Here is a 26,552-nt window from a genome sequence, read left to right as displayed (position 1 = left end):
TGACTGGGTTGGTGATGTCGGGTATCTGATAGACGCCTGACCTCACAAACCCCAGGGCTTGATGCCAGGTGACATTACACATCTGGTATTAACCCCATATATTACCCCGTTTGCCACCGCACTAGGGCACGGGATGAGCTGGGGCGAAGCACCAGGATTGGCGCATCTAATGGATGCGCCACTTCTGGGGCAGCTGCGGCCTGCTATTTTTAGGCTGGGGAGAGTCCAATAACCATGGACCTCCCTAGTTTGAGAATATCAGACCCCAGCTGTCTGCTTGACCTTGGCTGGTGATCCGATTTTGGGGGGACCCCTACGTGTTTTTTTTTTTTAATTATTTATTTAATTTAAAATAACAGCGTGGGGTGCCCTCAGTTTTGGATTACCAGCCAAGGTGAGGCTGCCAGCTGTGGTCTGCAGGCTGCAGCCGTCTGCTTTACCCTAGCTGGCTACAAAAATAGGGGGAACCCTACGTCATTTTTTTTTCTTTCATTTTTTTGGCTAAATACAATGCTAAGCACCCCTTAGTGCCACATGAAAGGCACCAAAGGGTGCAAAATTACAAAATGCAGGAGAGTGGGACATTATGTGTCTTTCTGCCATTATCATGACAGAAAAGACTGATATGAAGTGTACAAGCACAGGAAAATCAGCAGAGCGCTTTACGCTGTGAAAAGCAGTAGAAAATGGCACTGGAGTGAACATGTGACCGCCTCATGTAGGTTGAAGCTAAGGATCCTGGGTAAATTTATGTATTTTCCCTCCTTCAGTTTTTTTGCAGTACACAAAAAAACGGAAGGCACACGGATGACAAACAGATGACATACAGACCGTCTACGGAACGGAAACGGATGCCACACGGATGCACCCGTGAAAAAAAACGGACTGTTTTTTGCCGACCACAAAAATGGATCGGTCGTGTGAAGGTAGCCTTATTCTGATCTGCCGTTTATAAACAGCAGGCAGAAATAAGTGAATAACGCCCCCCAGCGTCAGAAAATCTCCGGGGTTTCAGGGCTAGCTGAGACCCTAGAGATCATGATTCAGGACGATTTTTCCGGTCCCCGCTCACGTGATCACAGGTATACACCGTATACCGATGATCACGTTACAGTAAATGACAGCGCCGGTAAAAAATTATTTATCTCCCATCTGGCATGAACAAACATGATAAATCTCCTCCCTGGTCCCCTCCGGTCCCCCGGTGTCGCCAAAGTGCCCCCCCTGATGCCCTCCCAGAAATCCAAGATGGCCGCGCGCACAGCAGCGCGCCGGCCGCATTCACCCTACGCCTCCTCCCCAGGCCCGTCCAGGTCACCCCCTTTAACCCCACCGGTGTTCCCCGGTGTCACACGGTACCTGTGCAGCGTTGATCCCCCCACAGCCCTCTCCTTCACAATAGATGCTGCCGCATGCACAGAGCTGCTGTCAGCTCAGCTTCCTTTGTTCAGACACAGTGAGTGGTGGTTATGCATCTGTAAGCTAAATGGGCGGCACGGTGGCTCAGTGGTTAGCACTGCAGTCTTGCAGCGCTGAGGTCCTGAGTTCAATTCTCACCAAGGGCACCATCTGCAAGGAGTTTGCGTGGGTTTCCTCCAGATACTCCGGTTTCCTCCCACACTCCAAAGACATACAGCGCTATGGAATTAATAACGCTATATAAATGAATAAATTATTATTATTACTGCAATGCCCTGCTCATGAGGTAAGGAACATAATTGATCAGGAGAGCTATATACTACATTTCCAAATGGAGGGATTTGCTTTTATAGTTTCCCTGCTGAACGACTACCAAACATGAGAGTCCGTTATACGTCACAAGAAAACACATCTAAATAGCGAGCTCTGTTGTTAAGTATTCATTCAGCTGGATAACTGGACTTAAAGGGGTATTCCATCTCCAAGATCCTATCCCCAATATATAGTAGGTGGAATAGCAATAATATCAGCAAATACCAATATTTGGAAATGTAGAATAGTTCTCCTGATTAGGCATGCCCTTACCTCATGAGCAGGGCATTGCAGCTTTGGTAGCAACCATTACGACATGGACTCTGCTGCTGTGGACCCGGGGAGAGTGAGTGCAGATTCATTGCACCCACACTCCTCACATGAAGGGTCTGCACTCCTAGAAAATGGGGGATACATTCCCTGAGTGTCTCCCCCCATATTCTAGACGATCCAGAGTCGTCGTGGGACCCCTTTATTTTTTTTCTTACAATAAATTGGTGAAAAAGGAAATGTTTTGGGGACTGTTTTTTCAAATAAATTTCTTTTGTCGATTTTTTTTTTGTTAGTACTGACAGTTTATGATGTCGGGCATCTAATAGACGCCATGACATCACAAACTGCTGGGCTTGATCTCAGGCGACTTTACAGCTAGTATCAACCCGATTTATTACCCCGTTTGCCACTGCATCAGAGCACGAGATGAGCTGGGGTGAAGCGCCAGGATTGGCGCATCTAGTCGATGCGCCATGTCTGGGGTGCCTGCGGCCTGCTATTTTTAGGCTGTGAATGCCCAATAACTATGGACCTTCCCACCCTGAGAATACCAGACCACAGCTGTCCGCTTTACCTTGGCTGGTGATCCAATTTGGGGGGGACCCTACTTTTTTTGTGTAATTATTAATATTTATAAAATAATTATAAAAAAAGAGCCTGAGGGGACCTCCACATTGGATCCCCAACCACGGTAAAGCTGCCAGCTGTGGTTTTCAGGCTACAGCCATCTGCTTTACCTTAGCTGGCTATCAAAAATGGGGGGACCCGACGTCATTTTTTTTAACTATTTTTTAAATAGAAAAAATTAATGGGCTTCCCTGTATTTTGATTGCCAACCAAGGTAACGGCAGGCAGATGGGGGTGGCAACCCATAGCTGTCTGCTTTATCTGCGCTGAGAATCAAAAATACCGCGGAGCGCTACGTCATTTTTTTTAAAGATTTATTTTTACAGCACTGTGATCTCCAGCAATCAAAATACAGGGAAGCCCATTTTGTTCTTAGTTATTTAAATAAATAATTAAAAAAAATATATATGGGCTCCCGCTACATTTTTTGCATTGCTAGCTAAGGGTAATCCAAGCAGCTACTGGCTGCTAACCCCCACTGCTTGGTGTTACCTTCACTGGCAATGGAAAATCCAGGGAAGCATTTTTTATTTTTTTTGCCAAAAAACTACAAAAAAAGGACGTGAGCTTCGCCATATTTTTGTATGCTAGCCAGGTATAGCAGGCAGGTGCTGGAAGAGTTGGATACAGCGCCAGAAGATGGCGCTTCTATGAAAGTGCCATTTTCTGAGGCGGCTGCAGACTGCAATTCGCAGCAGTGGGGCCCAGAAAGCTCAGGCCAACCTGTGCTGCGGATTCCAATCCCCAGCTGCCTAGTTGTACCTGGCTGGACACAAAAATGGGGCGAAGCCTACGTCATTTGTTTTCTAATTATTTCATGAAATTCATGAAATAATAAAAAAAGGGCTTCCCTTTATTTTTGGTTCCCAGCCGGGTACAAATAGGCAACTGGGGGTTGGGGGCAGCCGTACCTGCCTGCTGTACCTGGCTAGCATACAAAAATATGGCGAAGCCCACATAATTTTTTTAGGGGGCAAAAAACTCCTGCATACAGTCCTGGATGGAGTATGCTGAGCCTTGTAGTTCTGCAGCTGCTGTCTGTCTGTATGGAGAAGAGCAGACAGCAGCTGCAGAACTACAAGGCTCAGCATACTCCATCCAGGACTGTATGCAGAATTTTTTTGCCCACCAAAAAAATGACGTGGGCTTCGCCATATTTTTGTATGCTAGCCAGGTACAGCAGGCAGCTACGTGCTGCCTCCAACCCCCAGTTGCCTATTTGTACCCGGCTGGGAACCAAAAATATAGGGAAGCCCGTTTTTTTTAATTATTTCACTTATTTCATGAAATAATTAAAAAACAAATGACGTGGGCTTCGCCCCATTTTTGTGTCCAGCCAGGTACAACTAGGCAGCTGGGGATTTGAATCCGCAGCACAGGTTAGCCCGAGGTTTCTGGGCGCCTCTGCTGCGAATTGCAGTCCGCAGCCGCCCCAGAAAATGGCGCTCTCATAGAAGCGCCATCATCTGGCGCTGTATCCAACTCTTCCAACAGCCCTGGAGCCGAGTGGCTTGTTGGGTAATCATGAGTTAATACTGGCTTTGTTTTACTAGCTAGTATTAAGCCAGAGATTCTTAATGTCAGGCACGTTTGACCAAGACATTAAGAATCTCCAATAAAGGGTTAAAAAAAAAGACACCACACAGAGAAAAAATACTTTAATAGAAATAAATGCATAGACACATTAGAGACTCCATCTTTATTACCCCCTGTCAGCCCTCCACGATCCATGGTCTTCTGTCTTTCTCATTCAACAAATGCAGCTCTGCTCCATCGCTGCTGAATGGGGGAAGACGCTGCTTCCCGTGCAGCCTTCACTCAGTGAGAGATCAGTGCTGCTGGCTGCTGGCGGTGACAGACGCGTTACCATAACAACAGGGCTCCGATCATGTGATTCCCGGAGCCTCGGTTAGCGGTGACGTCACCGCTAACTGCGTTGCTATGACAACGGTGATCTCTGTTAATGACCGGCTGTGTCAGCTGGTCCCTAACGGAACGGGGAGTCGACCGTGTGCTAGAGCATGTCGCCGGTACACGGCCATACACAAATTTGCACCATGTACCGGAGAGATGCACTCGCAGGTCCTACATGATGCGTCATAGTCATGTGACCAGTCTGTAGCCAATGAGATAATAGCCACGTGACTGGTCACATGGCTATTTTGACATCACAATAGGTCCTGCATCACTGCTGGCAGTGCTGGTCACCGGGAGGATTCAGCGATCATCGGATGGAATAGCGGCAGGAGACAGAGTGCAGGTGGAATCGCAGGGACCGGTAAGTGTTATGGCAATGTTTATTAACTGTATGTGTACATTTATAATGCGTTTTTATGTGTTTGTGATTGCCTCCCATTATATCCTATTGGTTCGAGTTCGGTTCGTCGAACGTTCGCCGAACCGAACTCGAACGAGGCCTCCGTTCGGCGAACCGAACTCGAGCCGAACCATGGCCAGTTTGCTCATCTCTAATTACTACCTCTTGTGGTAGGGCATTCCACAGTCTGACTGCTCTAACTAAAGAACCCTTTCCTATTTAGCTGCCGGAATCACTTTTCTTCCACTCGCAGTGTTATGGGGGCTTTACACGCTACGATATCGTTAATGTTTTGTCGTCGGGGTCAAGTTGTTAGTGACGCACATCCGGTGTCATTAACGATATCGCAGCGTGTGACACTAACCAGCGACCTTAAGCGACCTCAAAAATGGTGAAAATCGTTCACCATGGAGAGGTCGTCCCAAACTCAAAAATCGGTAAGGGTTGTTTATCCAGGTGGTTCATCGCTCATGCGGCAGCACACATCGCTATGTGTGACACCGCAGGAGCGAGGAACGTTTCCTTACCTGCCGCCGGCCACAATGCGGAAGGAAGGAGGTGGGCGGGATGTCACGTCCTGCTCATCTCCGCCCCTCCACTTTGATTGTCCGGCCGCTTAGTGACGTTGCGGTGACGTCGCTGTGATGCCGAACGTCCCTCCTCCTTGAAGGAGGGATTGTTCGGCAGTCACAGCGACGCCGCCGACCAGGTAAGTATGTGTGACGCTGCCGTAGTGATAATGTTTGCTACGGCAGCGATCACAAACAATCGCATGCGCGACGGGGGCGGGTACTTACACGCTTGCTATCGCTACAAATTGCTAGCGATATCGCTACCGTGTAAAGCCCCCTTTAGAGCCGACAAAGCAGCAGCTGTAACAGGAGAGCAGCATTTTTGCTGATCAGAGCTGTGCAGCTCTGATCAAAGGAAATAAATGAGCGATCAGACTGCTGATCCTTATAATTCCCTAGGGGGATTAGAAAAATAAAAAAAGAAGTAAAATAAAAAGTAAAAAAAAATAAAAAAAATAAAAAACCCTAAAAGTTCAAATCCCTCCTCATTAGCCCCATTAAAAATAAAACAATAAAAACATAAAAAATATACACACATTTGGTATCTCCGAGTTCAGAAATGCCCAATCTATCAAAATATAAAATCAATTAACCTGATGAGTAAACGGTATAGCGGCAAGAAAATTCCAATCACCAAAATTACATTTTTATGTTCGTCGTAAATTTTGCGCAAAATGCAATAACAAGCGATCAAAATGTAGCATCTGCACAAAAATGGTACTGTTAAAAATGTCAGCCCTACTCAAAAAGTAAACCCTAGTTGTGGTTCCATTAGAAAGTGTCCAAGCAGCTAAAAAGTTAAATAATAGAGCAGGACATCAAAGGTAGGAGATATCCGCAAAAGAAAGCAGAAAGCCTCAAAAGAAAGCAGACACCCATTCTCAAAAAAAAATTGCACTCACCTGTCTGCGATTTATATTTGCATGTGAGAGTTCATTCACTTGCAAACTCTTAATTGTTTGGGGTCTGGTAAGTGCAATTCTTTTAGGGGTCTCTGCTTTCTTTTGGGGATAAACTTAGTGGTAGATAGAGAATAATAAATGTAAGCTGGTAATTTAAACCTTTGTAAATATATGTCCCCACCACTATAGGACTGGTCTGTATCGTGAAAATAGCAGATCAGATAAGAAAATGTGCAACAGAACCAGTAATAGGATTAACACAAAATGTTGATGTTCCAGAATGTGATGACAAGGTTATCTATATATATAATTGCCTTATTCTGTCTGTCTGTCTTGCTCCAAAATGATGTCATTACAGTGAAAACGCATTGGCCGCTCGGCTCGGCCCCGCCTCCCGCACGCATTAGCTGCTTGGCTCGGCCACGCCCGCCCTGCATGCATTGGCTGCTCGGCTCGGCCCGGCCACGCCTCCCACACTTTGTCCGCTCGGCCATGCCCCCCGCACACTGTGCCTGCTCGGCTCGGCCACGCCCCCCACACACTGTGCCCACTTGGCTACGCCCACCGAACCCTGTGCCTGCTCGGTCATGCCCCCCGCACACTGTGCCTGCTCAGCCACGCCCCCCGCACACTGTGCCCACTCAGCCACGCCCCCCGCACAAATGTGCCCACTCGGCCACGCCCCCACACACACTGCCCGCTCGGTCACGCCCCCGCACACTGTGCCCACTCGGCCACGCCCCCACACACTGTGCCCGCTTGGCCACGCCCCCACACACTTTGCTTGCTTGGCCACTCCCCCGCACACATTGGGCACCTATACACCTCCCCCCAGGACTACTCCACCTATTAGACACCTCCCACCCAGAACTACTCCACCTATTAGACACCTTCCCCCCAGGACTACTCCTCCTATTATACTCCTCTCTCCCTAGGAATACTCCTCCTATTATCCTCCTCTCTCCCCAGGACTACTCCTCCTATTATACTCCTCTCTCCCCAAAACTACTCCTCCTATTATACTCCCCTCCCCCCAGGACTACTCCTCCTATTATACTCTTCTCCCCCCAGGACTACTCCTTCTATTATACTCCTCTCCCCCCAGGTCTTCTCCTCCTATTATCCTCCTCTCCCCCCAGGACTACTCCTCCTATTATCCTCCTCTCCTCCCAGGACTACTCCTCCTATTATACTCCTCTCCCCCCAGGACTACTCCTTCTATTATACTCCTCTCCCCCCAGGTCTACTCCTCCTATTATCCTTCTCTCCCCCAAGGACTACTCCTCCTATTATCCTCCTCTCCTCCCAGGACTACTCCTCCTATTATACTCCTCTCCCCCAGGACTACTCCTTCTATTATACTCCTTTCCCCCCAGGTCTACTCCTCCTATTATCCTCCTCTATTCCCAGGACTACTCCTCCTAATTTCCTCCTCTCCTCTCAGGACTACTCCTCCTATTATACTCCTCACCTCCAGGACTACTCCTCCTATTATACTCCCCTCCCCCCAGGACTACTCCTCCTATTAGACTGCTCTCCCCCCAGGACTACTCCTTCTATTATACTCCTTTCCCCCCAGGTCTACTCCTCCTATTATCCTCCTCTCCCCCCAGGACTACTCCTCCTGTTATCCTCCTCTCCTCCCAGGACTACTCCTCCTATTATACTCCTCTCCCCCCAGGACTACTCCTTCTATTATACTCCTCTCCCCCCAGGTCTACTCCTCCTATTATCCTCCTCTCCCCCCAGGACTACTCCTCCTATTATCCTCCTCTCCTCCCAGGATTACTCCTCCTATTATACTCCTCACCTCCAGGACTACTCCTTCTATTATACTTCTCTCCCCCCAGGATTACTCCTCCTATTATCCTCCTCTCTCCCCAGGACTACTCCTCCTATTATCCTCCTCACCTCCAGGACTACTCCTCCTATTATACTCCTCTCTCCCCAGGACTACTCCTCCTATTATACTCCTCACCTCCTGGACTACTCCTCCTATTATACTCCTCTCCCCCCAGGACTACTCCTTTTATACTCCTCTCCCCCCAGGACTACTCCTGGTAATATACTCCCCTCCCTCCAGGACTACTCCTCCTATTATACTCCTCTCTCCCCAGGACTACTCCTCTTATTATACTTCTCTCCCCCCAGGACTACTCCTCCAACACACACACACTGCACAAAACATACCTCCCCCCAAAACACACACACCCTACACACACACACCCACACAAACCGCACAACACACACAGCACCACACACAACACTCCACAAACAACACAACACACAACACAACACACAAACAACACAGCTCTCACACACCCCCACACCCAGACAGCACCCAGAAAATTTACAGCGCCCTACACAAACACTTGGCAACTACACACAACAACATATATATATATATATATATATATATATATATATATATAACAGAAATCATACATTAACTACACAATAAATTCTAGAATACCCGATGCGTTAGAATCGGGCCGCCTTCTAGTATTTACAAATGTTGCTTTTTTTTTTAGTTCAAAAATAAATGTGGATTGGGAAAATATAAGACATCCCCTGAAAATAAGCCCCAGGATATCTTTCGGAGCCAAAAAATAGTATAAGACCCTGTGTTAATTTTAGGGAAACACAGTAGATAGATAGATAGAGAATTAGAGAACGCCCAGAAACTCACCATCTACCGGTCACTGCGGAGGGACTACACTCTGGCCCCATATCTGCAAAAGTTACGCCACCCCAAAGACAGGCAGAAACTTAGCCTGTACAGACTGAGTGCCCACAGCCTAGAGGTGGAAACAGGGCGGCACCGACAGACATACAAGCCGCGGGAGAAAAGACTGTGCCAGCACTGCCAGCAGGGGGCTCTGGAGGACGAGGCGCACTTCCTGCTGCACTGTGACAAATACTCAGCAGTGAGGGACTCCCACTTCCAGAAACTTACCGCTCATACCCCGGACTTTCCATCCATGGACGAGGAGAGGAAACTCCGCATCCTGCTGGGGGAAGAGGACTCAATGGTGGAGATCGCCGCCCAATATGTCTCCACTTATCATAAGATGAGGGGTACTAAAGACCTCCAGATGGGCCATCACTCCCTAAATTGTGGCCCCAACACCCCATCCCCACAACCCTAACCCACTCCCCTTTCACACTTCTTTTTTTGCTTTGGCAATGTGTCGCGGGCGGAGGAGGGGACGCTGCGCTCTCCCACTGCTCGGGTCCGGCTGCTGCTGTTGTTGCTGCTCGGTGGTGGCTCGAGCGGTGGGCCAGATCCCGGGGACTCGAGCGGCGTTCATCGCCCGTGAGTGAAAAGGAGATTTGATTGTGGGAATTTATTGTCCATGACGCCACCCACGGTTGTGGTGATATTGGTGACACCACCGCTGCTCTAGACGGGGATCCCGGGAGCGGTGACAGGGAGCAGCTTGGTTGTTATTTCTCCCCTCCGTTGGTAGGGGGTTGGTTGTCCCGGGGCCCGGTGATGGGGGTAGGGATGGATGATGGCAGGCGGGTTGCGGGGCCTGGTGAGGTGCAGGGTCGCGGGGGCAGCGCTGTGCCGCACGGCACGGTGGTACTCACTCAGCCTGAGACGATGACACAGTTCTCGGTAAAACACACGGCTGGAAAGACGGGTCCCACGGACGGCTGCTGTTGCTTTTCCCCGGCAGGTTAACGGTGACTGCCTTTCCCTGCACCTATGTACTTCTGATGGTTCCAATGGGTTCCCACCGGTAACTCGCTCCCCGGCTTGGATATGGGCTGGAGGAGCCCCTTTTACCCGCAGGCGCTGGCCCTGAGAAACGGTTGCCTTGGCGGTGGCGGTGTCTCTCTCACTGGGTTGGACTGTTGCCTTCTGTCAGGACTTGACTGTTTGGAAACCCAGGAGGTCCCGTTCACTAACGGATTCGGCAAATTCACGGCGACTCCTAGCCTTGCCGGGGTCCGAAAAGCCCCTGCCAATGGTGCTGGCTTCTCCTTGTGTACCGATCCGGTACCGCCGGGCCACCGCCACGGTCCTTACGGTAAACTCCGATAGGCCACTCCTGCAGACGGTCACCACCGTCTGCCAACCTTGCTGCTCCGTCCGGGCCACACACCCGGACTAACTTCAGATCGCTCAACTACCACTTTTGCTCCTCACACTTGCTCCTCCACACCTAATCTGACTGTTGTTCCCGTCTCCAGGACTGTGAACTCCTCGGTGGGTGGAGACCAACCACCTGGCTCCACCCCCTGTTGTGTACATCAGCCCCTGAAGGAAGGCAGCAAGGGTTTTGTGTTCTGGCTTTGATGTGCCTAACCGGGGTGTAGGGTGTGGTGGTGTAATTACCTGTGGCCCCTGGCTTGTCCAGGGCGCCACAAATGCTAATAGTTTTTTGGTCCTGCCAATAAAGCCTATTTGATTTGATTTGATTTAGATAGATAGATAGAGATCGATAGATAGAGATAGATAGATAGATAGATAGATAGATAGATAGAGGGATAGATAGATGGATAGATAGATAGAGGGATAGAGGGATAGAGGGATAGATAGATAGAGGGATAGATGATAGATAGATAGATGGATAGAGGGATAGATAGATGGATAGATAGATAGATAGATAATAGATAGACAGATAGATAGATAGACGGATAGATAGATAGAGGTATAGATAGATGGATAGATAAATAGATAGAGGGATAGATAGAAGGATAGATTGATAGATAGATAGATTTGACAAATGAAACACAAACAAAAGAATACAGTAGCATTCTATATGCGCTAAGATGCATGCAAACATTGACTATAGGAAATTTTAACTGCTTTATAGCTATATGGAATACACTTTTAATATGAAGGTAATTAGTGTATAATTTGGCCAATTCATGAGAGCTCACCTACCACTACAAGGCTAATCTTTCTTTTATGAGACCCTAATCAAATATCATGCCTTTCCTGTGTTAAAAGTCTACAAATTTAAAGGGCAGGTAGGATGCAGAACTAATTTAAAACAGCTCCAGGTTGATGACAAGAGTGATCCAATCAGACAAGAAGACAGTCAAAACCTCCAATACTATATTAAAAAGTCTTCTTTGTCGTAGCTGGTAGGCATTAATGATTTGGTCAATTTGTGAATTAAGTACCTTCATTTTTATAAGTATAATCCATATAGCTGTAATGCAGTTAAAATTTCATATATTCGATGTGTACTGCTGTATTCTTTTGTTTCTGTATTATACAGTCATAGCAGCTTGCACCTGTTTGCACTTGCTTTATTCTGTTCAAAGGTGCTGGACAGTTTTATTTTTTATTTTTGTTGTATGACAGATCATAAATAGACATAGATAGTCAGACAGACAGACTGACAGACAGACAGACAGACAGACAGACAGACAGACAGATAGATAGATAGATAGATAGATAGATAGATAGAAAGATAGATAGATAGATAGAAAGATAAAATATAGTAATAGAAAAACACCCCTATTGCAGATACTGGGTGCCAGGCTTTACCTCAACCTTCCACAAGTTGTATTATCTATTCAAAAATAGAAAAATAAAGGGAGCACTGCAGCTTTTTAGAAACTAAGGGTACCATCACACTTTAGCGATGCAGCAGCGATCCCACCAGCGATCTGACCTGGTCTGGATCGCTGCTGCGTCGCTACATGGTCGCTGGTGAGCTGCCAAACAGGCAGATCTCACCAGCGACCAGTGACCAGCCCCCAGCCAGCAGCGTCGCTTGCACGGAGCCAGCGTCTGGAAGCTGCGGACACTGGTAACTAAGGTAAATATTGGGTATGGTTACCCAATGTTTACCTTAGTTACCAGCGCACACCGCTTAGCTTAACGTGTGTGCAGGCAGCAGGAGCCGGCACTGGCAGCGTGAGAGCTACGGAGGCTGGTAACGAAGGTAAATATCGGGTAACCACCTTGGTTACCCGATGTTTACCTTGGTTACAGCTTACCGCAGGCTGTCAGACGCCGGCTCCTGCTCCCTGCACATTCAGGATTGTTGCTCTCTCGCTGTCACAGCGATGTGTGCTTATCAGCGGGAGAGCAGCAATAAAAAAACGAACCAGGGCTGTGTGTAACGAGCAGCGATCTCACAGCAGGGGCCAGATCGCTGCTCAGTGTCACACACAGCGAGATCGCTAATGAGGTCACTGCTGCGTCACAAAAAAACGTGACTCAGCAGCGATATCAGTAGCGATCTCGCTATGTGTGAAGCACCCCTAAAGGTGTTAATGAGCCTGTGGTGATATTTCACTTAAAGGTGAACTTTTTAAGCTTTTTTCAAGGCTTGAAAAAAGTTTACCTGCAACTAAAACGTTGCCACAGGCTCATTAACGCCTTTTCTCACTAAAAAGATAGAGTGCTCCCTTTATTTTTCTATTTTTAGATAGATAGATGGATAGATAGATAGAGGGATAGATAGAGGGATAGATAGATAGATAGATAGAGGGATAGAGGGATAGATGGATAGATAGAGAGATAGATAGATAGATTGAGGGAAGGATAGATAGATAGATAAATTGATAGATAGATATAGATAGATAGATAGATGATAGATAAAGGGATAGATGGATGGATAGAAAAACGGATAGATAGATGGATAGTTGGATGGATAGATATATAATTGATGGATAGATGATAGATGGATAAATAGATAGATAATAGATAGATAGATAGATAGATAGATAGAGGGATAGATAGATAGATGATAGATAGAGGGATAGATAATAGATAGATAGAGATAGATAGATAATAGATAGATGATAGATAGAGGGATAGATAGACAGATAGATAGAGGGATAGATAGATGGATAGAGGGATAGATAGATAGAGAGAGAGATGGATAGATAGATAAATAGATAGATAGATACATAGAAAAAAACAGATAGATAGATAGATAGAGATAGATAGAAAGAAAGAAAGAGATAGATAGAGGCATAGATAGATAGAGGGATAGAAAGAAAGAGATAGATAGATAGATAGATAGATAGAAAGAAATAGATAGATACAGTCATATGAAAATGTTTGGGCACCCCTATTAATGTTAAAGGGAACCTGTCATCAGAAATGTGGCTTTCAACCTAAATGTTTCCCCCTCTGCAGCTCCTGGGCTGCATTCTAGTAAGGTTTCTATACTTTTTGTTCCCCCTTTTAAACCAAAATAAATACTTTATAAAACTGTACCTTTCGGTTTGAAAATCTTGTAAATTATCCATGGGGGCGGGCCATGTGGCGTCCGTTGCTGTAGCTTACGCCATCCCCCATGCTCCAAATCATCCCTCAGGACGCCGCCCACTGCGCCCGAGGTCCCGTGCACGCCGGGACACCTAGTGACGTGGTCACAGGCATGAGAGTATGGGCAGCGCTGTGATTGCATCGCAAGTGCCTGCCCATACTCTTGTGGGCGCGCTCTCCCCTCTGTACGTCGCTCAGATCCTCCGCTTCTCCTGTAGTGGCCTGCTCCGCTCCTCCCATCTATTTCCTGCTGCAGGGTACGATGGGAAGGAGGTGACGTCGGGCCGGCGCAGAACGCTGGAGGCAGTGGGGAAAGGGCGGGCACGAGAGTATGGGCTGGCACTTGCGATGCAATCACAGCGCCGCCCATACTCTCCTGCCTGCGACCACGTCACTAGGTGTCCCGGCGTGCACGGGACCTCTGGCGCAATGGGCGGCGTCCTGAGGGATGATTTGGAGCATGGGGGACGGCGTAAGCTACAGCAACGAATGCCACACGGCCCGCCCCCATGGATCATTTACAAGATTTTCAAACCGAAAGGTACAGTTTTATAAAGTATTTATTTTGGTTTAAAAGGGGGCACAAAAAGTATAGAAACCTTACTAGAATGCAGCCCAGGAGCTGCAGAGGGGGAAACATTTAGGTTGAAAGCTAAATTTCTGATGAGAGGTTCCCTTTAACCTTTTTTCTTTATAACAATTTGGGTTTTTGCAACAGCTATTTCAGTTTCATATATCTAATAACTGATGGACTGAGTAATATTTCTGGATTGAAATGAGGTTTATTGTACTAACAGAAAATGTGCAATCCGCATTTAAACAAAATTTGACCGGTGCAAAAGTATGGGCACCTCAACATAAAAGGGACATTAATATTTTTTAGAGCCTCCTTTTGCAAAAATAACAGCCTCTAGTCGCTTCCTGTAGCTTTTAATAAGTTTCTGGATCCTGGATGAAGGTATCTTTGACCATTCCTGTTTACAAAACAATTCCAGTTCAGTTAAGTTTGATGGTCGCCGAGCATGGACAGCACGCTTCAAATCATCCCACAGATGTTCAATGATATTCAGGTCTGGGGACTGGGATGGCCATTCCAGAACATTGTAATTGTTCCTCTGCATGAATGCCTGAGTAGATTTGGAGCGGTGTTTTGGATCATTGTCTTGCTTAAATATCCATCCCCTGCGTAACATCAACTTCGTCACTGATTCTTGCACATTATTGTCAACAATCTGCTGATACTGAGTTGAATCCATGCGACCCTCAACTTCAACAAGATTCCCGGTGCCGGCATTGGCCACACAGCCCCAAAGCATGATGGAACCTCCACCAAATTTTACTGTGGGTATCAAGTGCTTTTCTTGGAATGCCGTGTTTTTTTGCCTCCATGCATAACGCCTTTTTGTATGACCAAACAACTCAATCTTTGTTTCATCAGTCCACAGGACCTTCTTCCAAAATGTAACTGGCTTGTCCAAATGTTCTTTTGCATACCTCAGGCGACTCTGTTTGTGGCGTGCTTACAGAAACAGCTTCTTTTGCATCACTCTCCCATACAGCTTCTCCTTGTGCAATGTGCGCTGTATTGTTTACCAATGCACAGTGACACCATCTGCAGCAAGATGAAGCTGCAGGTCTTTGGAGGTGGTCTGTGGATTGTCCTTGACTGTTCTCACCATTCTTCTTCTCTGCCTTTCTGATATTTTTCTTGGCCTGCCACTTCTGGGCTTAACAAGAACTGTACCTGTGTTCTTCCATTTCCTTACTATGTTCCTCACAGTGGAAACTGACAGTTTAAATCTCTGAGACAATTTTTTGTATCCTTCCCCTGAACAACTATGTTGAATAATCTTTGTTTTCAGATCACTTGAGAGTTGTTTTGAGGAGCCCATGATGCCACTTTTCATAGGAGATTCAAATAGGAGAACAACTTGCAAGTGGCCACCTTAAATACCTTTTCTCATGAGTGGATACACCTGCCTATGACGTTCAAAGCTCAATGAGGTTACAAAACCAATTTAGTGCTTTAGTAAGTCAGTAAAAAGTAGTTAGGAGTGTTGAAATCAAGAAATTGATAAGGGTGCCCATACTTTTGCACCGGTCAAATTTTGTTTAAATGCGGATTGCACATTTTCTGTTTGTACAATAAACCTCATTTCATTCCAGAAATATTACTGAGTCCATCAGTTATTAGATATATGAAACTGAAATAGCTGTTGCAAAAACCCAAATTGTTATAAAGAAAAAAGGTTAACATTAGTAGGGGTGCCCAAACTTTTTCATACGACTGTAGATAGATAGATAGATAGATAAATACATAGATAGATATAAATAGAAATAGATAGAGATAGATAGTTAATAGATAGATAGATAATGGATAGATAGATAGATAGACAGATAGAGGGATAGATAGATACATAGATACATACAGTTAGGTCCAGAAATATTTGGACAGTGACACAATTTTCGCGAGTTGGGCTCTGCATGCCACCACATTGGATTTGAAATGAAACCTCTACAACAGAATTCAAGTGCAGATTGTAACGTTTAATTTGAAGGTTTGAACAAAAATATCTGATAGAAATTGTAGGAATTGTACACATTTCTTTACAAGCACTCCACATTTTAGGAGGTCAAAAGTAATTGGACAAATAAACCAAACCCAAACAAAATATTTTTATTTTCAATATTTTGTTGCGAATCCTTTGGAGGCAATCACTGCCTTAAGTCTGGAACCCATGGACATCACCAAACGCTGGGTTTCCTCCTTCTTAATGCTTTGCCAGGCCTTTACAGCCGCAGCCTTCAGGTCTTGCTTGTTTGTGGGTCTTTCCGTCTTAAGTCTGGATTTGAGCAAGTGAAATGCATGCTCAATTGGGTTAAGATCTGGTGATTGACTTGGCCATTGCAGAATGTTCCACTTTTTTGCACTCATGAACTCCTGGGTAGCTTTGGCTGTATGCTTGGGGTCATTGTCCATCTGTACTATGAAGTGCCGTCCGATCAACTTTGCGGCATTTGGCTGAATCTGGGCTGAAAGTATATCCCGGTACACTTCAGAATTCATCCGGCTACTCTTGTCTGCTGTTATGTCATCAATAAACACAAGTGACCCAGTGCCATTGAAAGCCATGCATGCCCATGCCATCACGTTGCCTCCACCATGTTTTACAGAGGATGTGGTGTGCCTTGGATCATGTGCCGTTCCCTTTCTTCTCCAAACTTTTTTCTTCCCATCATTCTGGTACAGGTTGATCTTTGTCTCATCTGTCCATAGAATACTTTTCCAGAACTGAGCTGGCTTCATGAGGTGTTTTTCAGCAAATTTAACTCTGGCCTGTCTATTTTTGGAATTGATGAATGGTTTGCATCTCGATGTGAACCCTTTGTATTTACTTTAATGGAGTCTTCTCTTTACTGTTGACTTAGAGACAGATACACCTACTTCACTGAGAGTGTTCTGGACTTCAGTTGATGTTGTGAACGGGTTCTTCTTCACCAAAGAAAGTATGCGGCAATCATCCACCACTTTTGTCATCCGTGGACGCCCAGGCCTTTTTGAGTTCCCAAGCTCACCAGTCAATTCCTTTTTTCTCAGAATGTATCCGACTGTTGACTTTGCTACTCCAAGCATGTCTTCTATCTCTCTGATGGATTTTTTCTTTTTTTTCAGCCTCAGGATGTTCTGCTTCACCTCAATTGAGAGTTCCTTAGACTGCATGTTGTCTGGTCACAGCAACAGCTTCCAAATGCAAAACCACACACCTGTAATCAACCCCAGACCTTTTAACTACTTCATTGATTACAGGTTAACGAGGGAGATGCCTTCAGAGTTAATTGCACCCCTTAGAGTCCCTTGTCCAATTACTTTTGGTCCCTTGAAAAAGAGGAGGCTATGCATTACAGAGCTATGATTCCTAAACCCTTTCTCCGATTTGGATGTGAAAGCTCTCATATTGCAGCTGGGAGTGTGCACCTTCAGCCCATATTATATATATAATTGTATTTCTGAACATGTTTTTGTAAACAGCTAAAATAACAAAACTTGTGTCACTGTCCAAATATTTCTGCACCTAACTGTATAGGCAGATATTTCAGTAGACACATTTGAAGTCTTCCAGATAGTGATTTCAATGCTGTATTGAGAATTAAATAATTAATGACAGAAATGCACATAAAAATAATAGTATATATTTACTTTCCACATATGGCCTTCAGGAATAGTGTAGTCTCAGATGCACACTTTGCTTTATGAACCTCCAATTGCTATTGTGTGGCACAACTTTTAATTAAGTCGTCTGGAATAATGGAGTTATCAAGCAGTTCCCTTCTTTCTAAATCTCCGTGACGCTACAGAGGGTGCATAACGTTCCACCCATGAGTATACGCTGATTTAATCATTCTACAGCGAGCTCCCATCCTTATGACCCATTTACTGTGCTTATCATGCTGATTTTATTTTCCACTCTTTACATTTTCTAGAGTACAATTGCTTTCTTTAGGAAAATACACATCTGCTTACTGTAGGCAGTCGGATCCCTTTGAAGGATTCTGGGAGTTTTGTGCACAGTATGGAAGATAACCCTGCTTAGTCCGCGGAGAATATTGAGTGTGTGGTGTGGCTGGCTGCACAACATGTTCCGTTTCTGTCTCTACTCAAACAGCATTATAAGCATTCCTTTCAACAGCGGTGCAATGGGACGTCTAATGCTGTCAGAGCCATATCTAACTGGATAAATTAAGCTACATGATTTAAAAAGATAAAAGATGGAGGGGAGCGCTGAATGCTGTGTTATTGGCATAATGTCAACGAGAGGAGATCGCTTTTAAATGAGAAGCTGAACAAATGGCCGGGAGATGACCTATATAATCTTTACCGCATTACGTTATCTGATTGAGTTCTTCAGTATCTATACAGATCGAATGGATACCATAAATGCTATATTTATAATAGACATATATGGAGAAAAAGGACTGAAAAACACAATTACTGTAAGGATAGCATCTGGTAGCCATTCATCTCTTTTTAACCACTTCAGAACCAGCTGTCTACCACCACGGTTATTTTATTCATTGCGAAAATATTATTTCTTCATCAGTTTGTAGCTAACATTTTTCATTGAGGGTTTTGTGGAATGTTGTATTACATTTTCTTATCTGGAAGTTTCTTTGGTGGGTAAAAATATGTACAGTTTAGATTCGTCAGCATGCTTCATGAGCACATTAGTGTTGGAGAGTTGGCACAACCACTCAGCCATTGTATCTTGGGCTTTATGGAGTATGGGACCCTAGGGAGACAGAAAGAAAAAGAAAAAGAGGATTTTTTTTGGAAACCCCAAAGTCATGTCACATCGCTGTCTTTATAACTGGCATATCCAGGGCACCGGTGAAAGAATATGTACCATGCAGCTGATAGCGTGTACATGTAGAATATCACACTTGAATATCTTCTGTATTTTAACCTTCATATATTATACATGAATTGTTAATGATTGAAAAATAATGAAGCCAATTAAATATTATGTTGAAAAATACTTGTATGGTTTGTTAATGAGCGTGTATATGATTTGTGTCATAGAGTATATTTCAGCTTCTCGTAAAAGCCAGTATGTGATTGAAAAACAAAACTTTCATGAAGTCAAAGATATGTTAAAATGAGGATTTACCAAGTACTCTAAAAAAAATTCCTGAGCAGTGGTCTTCCACCAATAGCGGCTGACTACACAGCCGCTATGGGGCCTGTGAGTCGTGGGGGCCCGGTGAAAGAGCCGAAAATGGGCCCATCCACCCTGAATCACACTTTCAAGTTTATCAGCATCACAGATGCCAATACAGTTGAAAGTAATGATAAAAGAGGAGATAGTTTTCTGATGCTCCCTCCGTCATCATTCTGCCGCTACACCTACACTCTGATATCTCAGACAAGCGGGCACGATGACATCACTGCTGCGCACCTGCTGTGCTGAGATATGCAGAGCTGCAGAATACAATCTGAGGAGATTGCAGCAGCAGGAGAAAAGGGAGACATGATTAAACTGGTGGAGATCTATGATGTGTGCATTATAGTATATTGAGGACAATGGGGGTGTATTATACATTTTGAAAGACTATGAGGATTCATTATACAATATAGAGGACTATAGGAGGTGCTTTATACCATTTAAGGATAAGGGAGATGCATTTCAATATATGGGGGTGTGAAATAATATATGGAGGACTATGATGAGTGCATTATAATATATAGGAGACTATAGTGGGTGCATTATAATATATGGAGGGCTATGGGGGATGTATATTAATATTTGGAAGACTATGGGGTATATTATAATACGTGGAGGACTGTGGGGATGCATTATAATATATGGGGGACTATGTATGGTGTATTATAATATATGGAGGTCTATGTGGGCGCATTATAATATATGGAGGACTATGGGTTGCATTATGCTATATGGAGGACTATGTGGGGTCCACTATGCTATATGAAGGACCATAGGGTGCATTTTACTATATGCAGAACTATGTAGGGCCCATTTTACTACATGGAGGACTATGGAAGGTGCATTATACTATATGGAAGGCAGTGTTTGGCTTATTATATTAAATGGAGTACTATGGGGGGTGCATTAAATTATATGGAAGGCTATGTGGAGGCCATTATACTATTTGGTGGGCTATGTGTGGGTCATTCTAAAATTTGGAGGTCTAAAAGAGAGCTTTTATATTTTACTTCAAGTGTGGCAAGTGCATTCAGACCAAAAGGAGTCTGATGCAAAACAAAAAAAAACACCAAAACCACACCACAAACAAGGGGGACACCGAGGGCACAGTAACAATTGTGAGCCCTGATGCTAGTGAGAGGATTGATGGGATACCTCCTATGGTCACCTGAGACTATTCCTACTCTCCTAGCCAGTCCCTATACAATCTCCGCAGCTGTCACTGAGCAGCATCCTGAGACCTTGGGAAACCCTATAGATGAGGTTCACTAAACCCACTGCTGCACTAATAAGACAAGAGGTTAGGGAAGACAAATGAGAAAAACCACAACACAAAAGGATAAAGATTGGCTTCTGGAACACTCCTACTATGCTCCTTCCACCAATATGGGGCCAGTATACAAATGGAGTTGTATCTTCAGCAAGGATTGCTGGGTAACACCTCTATTTAAACCTGAAGCGTGTGACTACAAAGCTACTGCATCTGAAGCACTCAGCTAGGGACTGCTCGAAAAGCTGCTAACAGCAAAACTGAAATTACCTATTTCAGTACAAAAAAAAATAAAACCACATTTAAATGCATATAGCCAGATGGAGATGAGAAGCTCTAGTCCGAAAACTGTCACTAGTCTCCAAAAACAGGGAGACGACCATGACAGATTGTACAGTGTGAAGAGGGGGCCATTGTACTGCATGTAAGCCCATTATACTGCATGGAAGTCTGTATGGGGGGGTCATAGATGGGGATCATACTGTATTGGAGTTGGCATACTTTCCAGTGTACTGTGGAGCAATTCACTGTAGGGGTATCATACAATGTCTGTGGGGCACTTTGGTTGGCATCATACTTTAAAGGTGCAATGAAAGGGGAATATAGGGGCTTCAATAGGAGGAAAATTACTTTGTAGGGAGTTTAAAGTTGTCAGATATGTTCTAATGTGGTCAAGCCAAATATCATTTATTTATTTATTTATTTATTTTTTGAGGGGCATACAAATTTTTGCTATGGGGACCCATGATTTCTATGTACGCCCCTGTTACTGAGTACTGTAAAATATGTCCCAAATATAGAGCACACTTCCCTTCAGCCCTAGCTCCAAGTAATTAACCACTTTCCGACATGGCTATTTTTTGTTTTCGCATTTTTGCTTTATTCCTCTCCTTGCGAGAGCCAGAACTTTTTATTTTTCATTCAACAGAGCCATATGAAGGCGTAGTTTTTATGAGAAAAGTTGTACTTTTGAATGACATTATTCATTATTCTACTTCATGTGATGTAAGTAGAAAAAAAATCCAATTTCTGGTGAATTGCAAAAAAAGTAAAACTCCACAATTGTACTTTTTATTCGATTCCAAGGGCATAGTGGTAAAAATAAATTGCATAATCTTCTATCCACCCTGTCTTTTCAGTTTAATGCTTTAGATACCAGAGTTGCTGTGGTAAGAAGAAGCTGCTCACACTGCTGCCCACTCTTTTCTTTCTAATTTAATATTGGAGATACCATGGTTATTGAGGTAATTGGTGGCCACTCTCATTGCTGTCCACCCTATCTTATCTCATCCTGGAGATATCAGGGGTACTGAGGGAAGAAGAGACTGCTATCACTGCTGTCCACCTTCGCTGAATGCTCAGTAACTTGTGTGAGTTGGATATAGTTGACCATATGTGGTGTAGGTTGCCTACAGGTCACACTTCCTACTACACCTCCAGTTTCTGTCAGTATAAGAAAGTGACAGGCATTTTAATTATATAAGATTACCTCACCAGTCAAAATTATTGTGATTTTCTAATTAAAAGTATTGAGAAATATTTTTTTTTTTACTTAATTTTTTTCAAGACCCCTTTAAGGGACCTGTAGAATGTTTTCTATAGCCCCGACTAGTTTATTATTATTGCAGCATCTGACAGATGTGATGTGACTTTTTTAAACCTGGATTCATTTTTAATAAGTGTAGCTGTTAGGGCAACATATTTTATGCTACCTTGTGTTCCTTAATTTAATAGCTATTTAAGCTGTATGTTTTCAATGTTACAAAAGGTTTCTACATGGAAGTTATTTTCTTGGCAAATATGTGTGTCTTTATTCTTTATAACTGTCTGCAGTGACCGGACTGCACTATTACTAATATATTATTAACTAGCTATTAAACCCGCTTTATGTCCCGGTGTCGATTTAGCATTGGGGCGGGACTTTGTGGGTGAGGTTTTTTTAATCTATTCCTCACCCGGCTTTTTTCCTCCCCTTTATTTAAATTCTACACCACGGCTGCCATCATCCCTATGGCCGGCGTGCGTGTAGTGCCATGTTCACATTGTGGTTGAATTCTTCAATAAAATGGCGCCAGAGTTAGTATATGTGTATACCACTAACTCTGGCACCATTTTATTGAAGACACTCTGTCTGCGAATATCATCTGAAACAAACTGGTGGTGAGGGCTATTCACACAGACAGTGGCTTTAATAAAATGGCGCTGGAGTTGATGGTATGTGCACGCACTGACTCCCGTGACATTATATTAAAAAATTCAACAACATGAACATAGCACTGCGCACACTCCGGTCAAATAGCTCGATCCCGGCTTGGGACAAAATGACACATTCAGCATTTGTAACAAATAAATATAGTGAATGAATAAATGAATGAATGAACATGTGTATATTAAAAAAATTGTTTAAAAGAACAGAGAGTCCTCAGTGGTTGATACCTTTTAATGGCTAACTGAAAAGATGGTAATAATTGCAAGCTTTCGAGACTACTCAGGTCTCTTCATCAGGCATGGTATAACACAAAATCTGAAGAGTCACGTATTTATACACAACAGGACTTAGAATAGTGCAGTAAAAAAAAAAAAAGAACAAGTTATATGAAACAGAACTATCTCTATGGCAGGGGGACAAGCTGTTCTAGCCATAAATACTGCTGCAGTTCAGTGTGAAAGTTTTATTGTCCTTTGATAAGGGTCTGGTCCAGGGCTGTGACACGCTCGGATGGTCTGAGGAGCACATCTTTTAACTGATGTAAAAAGACATGAATCCATGAGACACATTCATTCCTGCTCTGAATGTGTCAAAGGTCATCATAAGTTTGTACTCCCATAGTCTCCTGTCTCTCTGGGACTTGAAGTTTCCTTTCAATACCAGCAATTTCATGTCCATGATGCTGTGGTCTGGGTTACAAAAATGTTTGGCCACAGGTAGATCCATCCTTTTTTCTCTAATTGTGTGGCGGTGAGAATTCATCCTTGTCCTGAGCTGTTGTCCTGTCTCCCCTACATACAGACCCCCAGTTGGACATTTGGTACATATAATTAAGTACACCACATTGGTTGTGGTGCAGCTGAACGTACCTGGGATCTTGTAGTCCTGATGTGATCTGGGAATCTTTATCTTGTCCGTTGTCAATATTAATGGACAGGTCTTGCATTTTTTCTGGTTGCAGGGAAATATTCCTGTTGGTGTTGGAGAGGACAGGGAGCTTCTGACAATGATGCTTCTTAGATTTGGGGGCTGTCTAAAACACAGAAGTGGGGGGTCTGGAAAAATAGATTTTAACCGGGCATCTTTTTGCAGTAATGGTTGTAGTTTCCGTGCAGCTCCTCTAAACACCTCCAGATGTGGATTGTAGGTGACTACAAGAGGGACCCGGTTGTTCTCTTCTTTGGTTTTATAATGTAGAAGATAGTTTCTTGATATTCTGGTGGCTCTTATAATCTGGTTTTCAATTGTTCTTGGGTGGTAGCCTTGATTCAAAAAGGTTTTTCTGAGGCCCTCAAGGTGATTGTCTCTATCTGTACTGTTGGAACATATCCGATTGTACCTGATAGCCTGGCTGTATACAATAGAGTTTTTTATGTGTTTTGGATGAAAACTGTCCCATTTCAGGTATGTTGGACGGTCAATTGGCTTCTTGTACAGGGATGTCTGTATTTCATTGTTCCGTAGTTTAATGATGGTGTCCAAGAAGTTGATTTCCGTGCAGGAGTAGTTGAGTGTTAGGTTGATGGTGGGATGAAACTGATTAAATTGTTCATGGAAGGTCTTCAGCTGCTCCTCAGACTCTGTCCAGATGATTAAAATATCATCAATGTAACGGTAGTAGGCCAGAGGCCTGATAGGACAAGAGGATAAAAAGTCACTCTCAAGCTTGGCCATGAAAAGATTTGCATATTGTGGTGCCATTTTGCTTCCCATTGCAGTCCCAGTCTCCTGTAGATATATGTCATTGTCAAATTCAAAGTAATTATGGGTGAGGATAAATTTTGTAAGCTTCACCACAGAATTGGCATCAGTTCCTGTATTTTCCAGGAAAATTTTGCAAGCATTTAATCCATCCTGGTGTGGAATATTCGAGTACAAGGATTCCACATCCATGGTGGCAAGGATGGTTCCCTCTGGAAGAGGACCTATTGCTGATAGTTTTTTCAATAGGTCAGTAGTGTCCTGGATGTAGCTGGTTGTATCCCTTACCAAGGGTTTAAGGATACCCTCTACCCATCCAGAGACTTGTTCAGTGAGGGTGCCCACACATGAAATGATGGGTCTTCCTGGGTTTCCAGATTTGTGAATTTTGGGAAGCATGTAGAATGTGCCTATTCTTGGACTCACCGGTATCAGTTCATCAGTTCTTATGGATATGTCAGGCAGACAAGAGGCCAACTTGTTAAGTTCCTTGTAATAGTCCTGTGTAGGGTCAGACTCCAATTTCTTATAGTAGCGTGTGTCCATCAGTTGTCTGTGTGCTTCCTTCATGTAGTCTGATTTGTTCATCATGACTATTGCACCCCCCTTGTCTGCAGGTTTAATGATGATTTCTTTGTTGGTTTTCAAAGATTTTATGGCCCTTCTCTCCTGGGCACTGATGTTGGATGGTTGCCTCCTGTGTGTGTCTAGGAAAGTGGATTTTACCAAATGTCTGAAAGTGTCTATATAGTTATCCAGATGAGGGTTGCGTCCTGGTGGAGGTGTCCAATCTGATCTTTTCCTGGTTGTCAAGATCCGTCTTCTTTCAGTCTGGGAGGATTCTGAAACATCTGCATCGCTAAAATATTCCCTCAGATGTAGTCTCCTGAAGTAATCTTCCATGTCGCTGCAGAGTTCAATTTTGTCTAGAGCTTTAGTCGGACAAAATGAGAGTCCTCTAGAAAGCACAGCAACTTCCATTTTGTTTGGTTTGTAATCCGAGAGATTGATAACACAGTTAGATGCTTTTGTGCCTTGAATGGACTTGGTTTCCAAGTTGTCAGGTTTTGGCTTTGTTCTCCACCTGTTTGTATTAAGTCCTGAATTGAGGCGCAGTCTGTGTAGCTTCTTTTCCTTGTTGTGGATCAGAAGGGTTCGTAGTCTGTAGTAGTATTGTTGTACTTCTTGTTCTGTGCTTTCTGGAAGTGTCTTCCTTTGTGTTTCAAATTCCCTCTGGATTTTACTCTTGATGCTGTAGAAGACATGCAAAAGGTGATTCCTTAGTCTCTCAGAAGTCCTGTGACAAAGGTTTTGTGCATAATGGGTATTGTAGGTATGTAGAATTGGGTTTGTAATCCAGAGTCCTTTGGGGATCAGATTCTCCTTTTTGCATTTGGATAAGAAAAATATGTCGCTGTCCAGTTGTGCGCGTTTCTTCAGAAGTGTCTTTAGTTCCATAAAGATGCGGTACATTCTGGTATCCTCCATTTTGATACAAGTAAAATATATCTTTGTACCGTGTTAGCCAGTAGAGATAAAAAAATTGTTTAAAAGAACAGAGAGTCCTCAGTGGTTGATACCTTTTAATGGCTAACTGAAAAGATGGTAATAATTGCAAGCTTTCGAGACTACTCAGGTCTCTTCATCAGGCATGGTATAACACAAAATCTGAAGAGTCACGTATTTATACACAACAGGACTTAGAATAGTGCAGTAAAAAAAAAAAAAGAACAAGTTATATGAAACAGAACTATCTCTATGGCAGGGGGACAAGCTGTTCTAGCCATAAATACTGCTGCAGTTCAGTGTGAAAGTTTTATTGTCCTTTGATAAGGGTCTGGTCCAGGGCTGTGACACGCTCGGATGGTCTGAGGAGCACATCTTTTAACTGATGTAAAAAGACATGAATCCATGAGACACATTCATTCCTGCTCTGAATGTGTCAAAGGTCATCATAAGTTTGTACTCCCATAGTCTCCTGTCT

The 26,552-nt window shown here is 44.0% G+C and overlaps 1 protein-coding gene across 5 annotated transcripts in view; it reads left to right on the top strand.

The window, feature by feature from the left end:
- EPHA5 (EPH receptor A5) overlaps positions 1-26,552 on the top strand; it is a 641,576-nt gene that overhangs the window by 82,551 nt on the left and 532,473 nt on the right. The gene's annotated exons all lie outside the window — the stretch shown is intronic.

This window comes from Anomaloglossus baeobatrachus, chromosome 1 (genome assembly GCF_048569485.1).
Source record: "Anomaloglossus baeobatrachus isolate aAnoBae1 chromosome 1, aAnoBae1.hap1, whole genome shotgun sequence".
NCBI classification, from domain to species: Eukaryota; Metazoa; Chordata; class Amphibia; order Anura; family Aromobatidae; genus Anomaloglossus; species Anomaloglossus baeobatrachus.
This window is presented reverse-complemented; position numbering and strand designations above follow the sequence as displayed.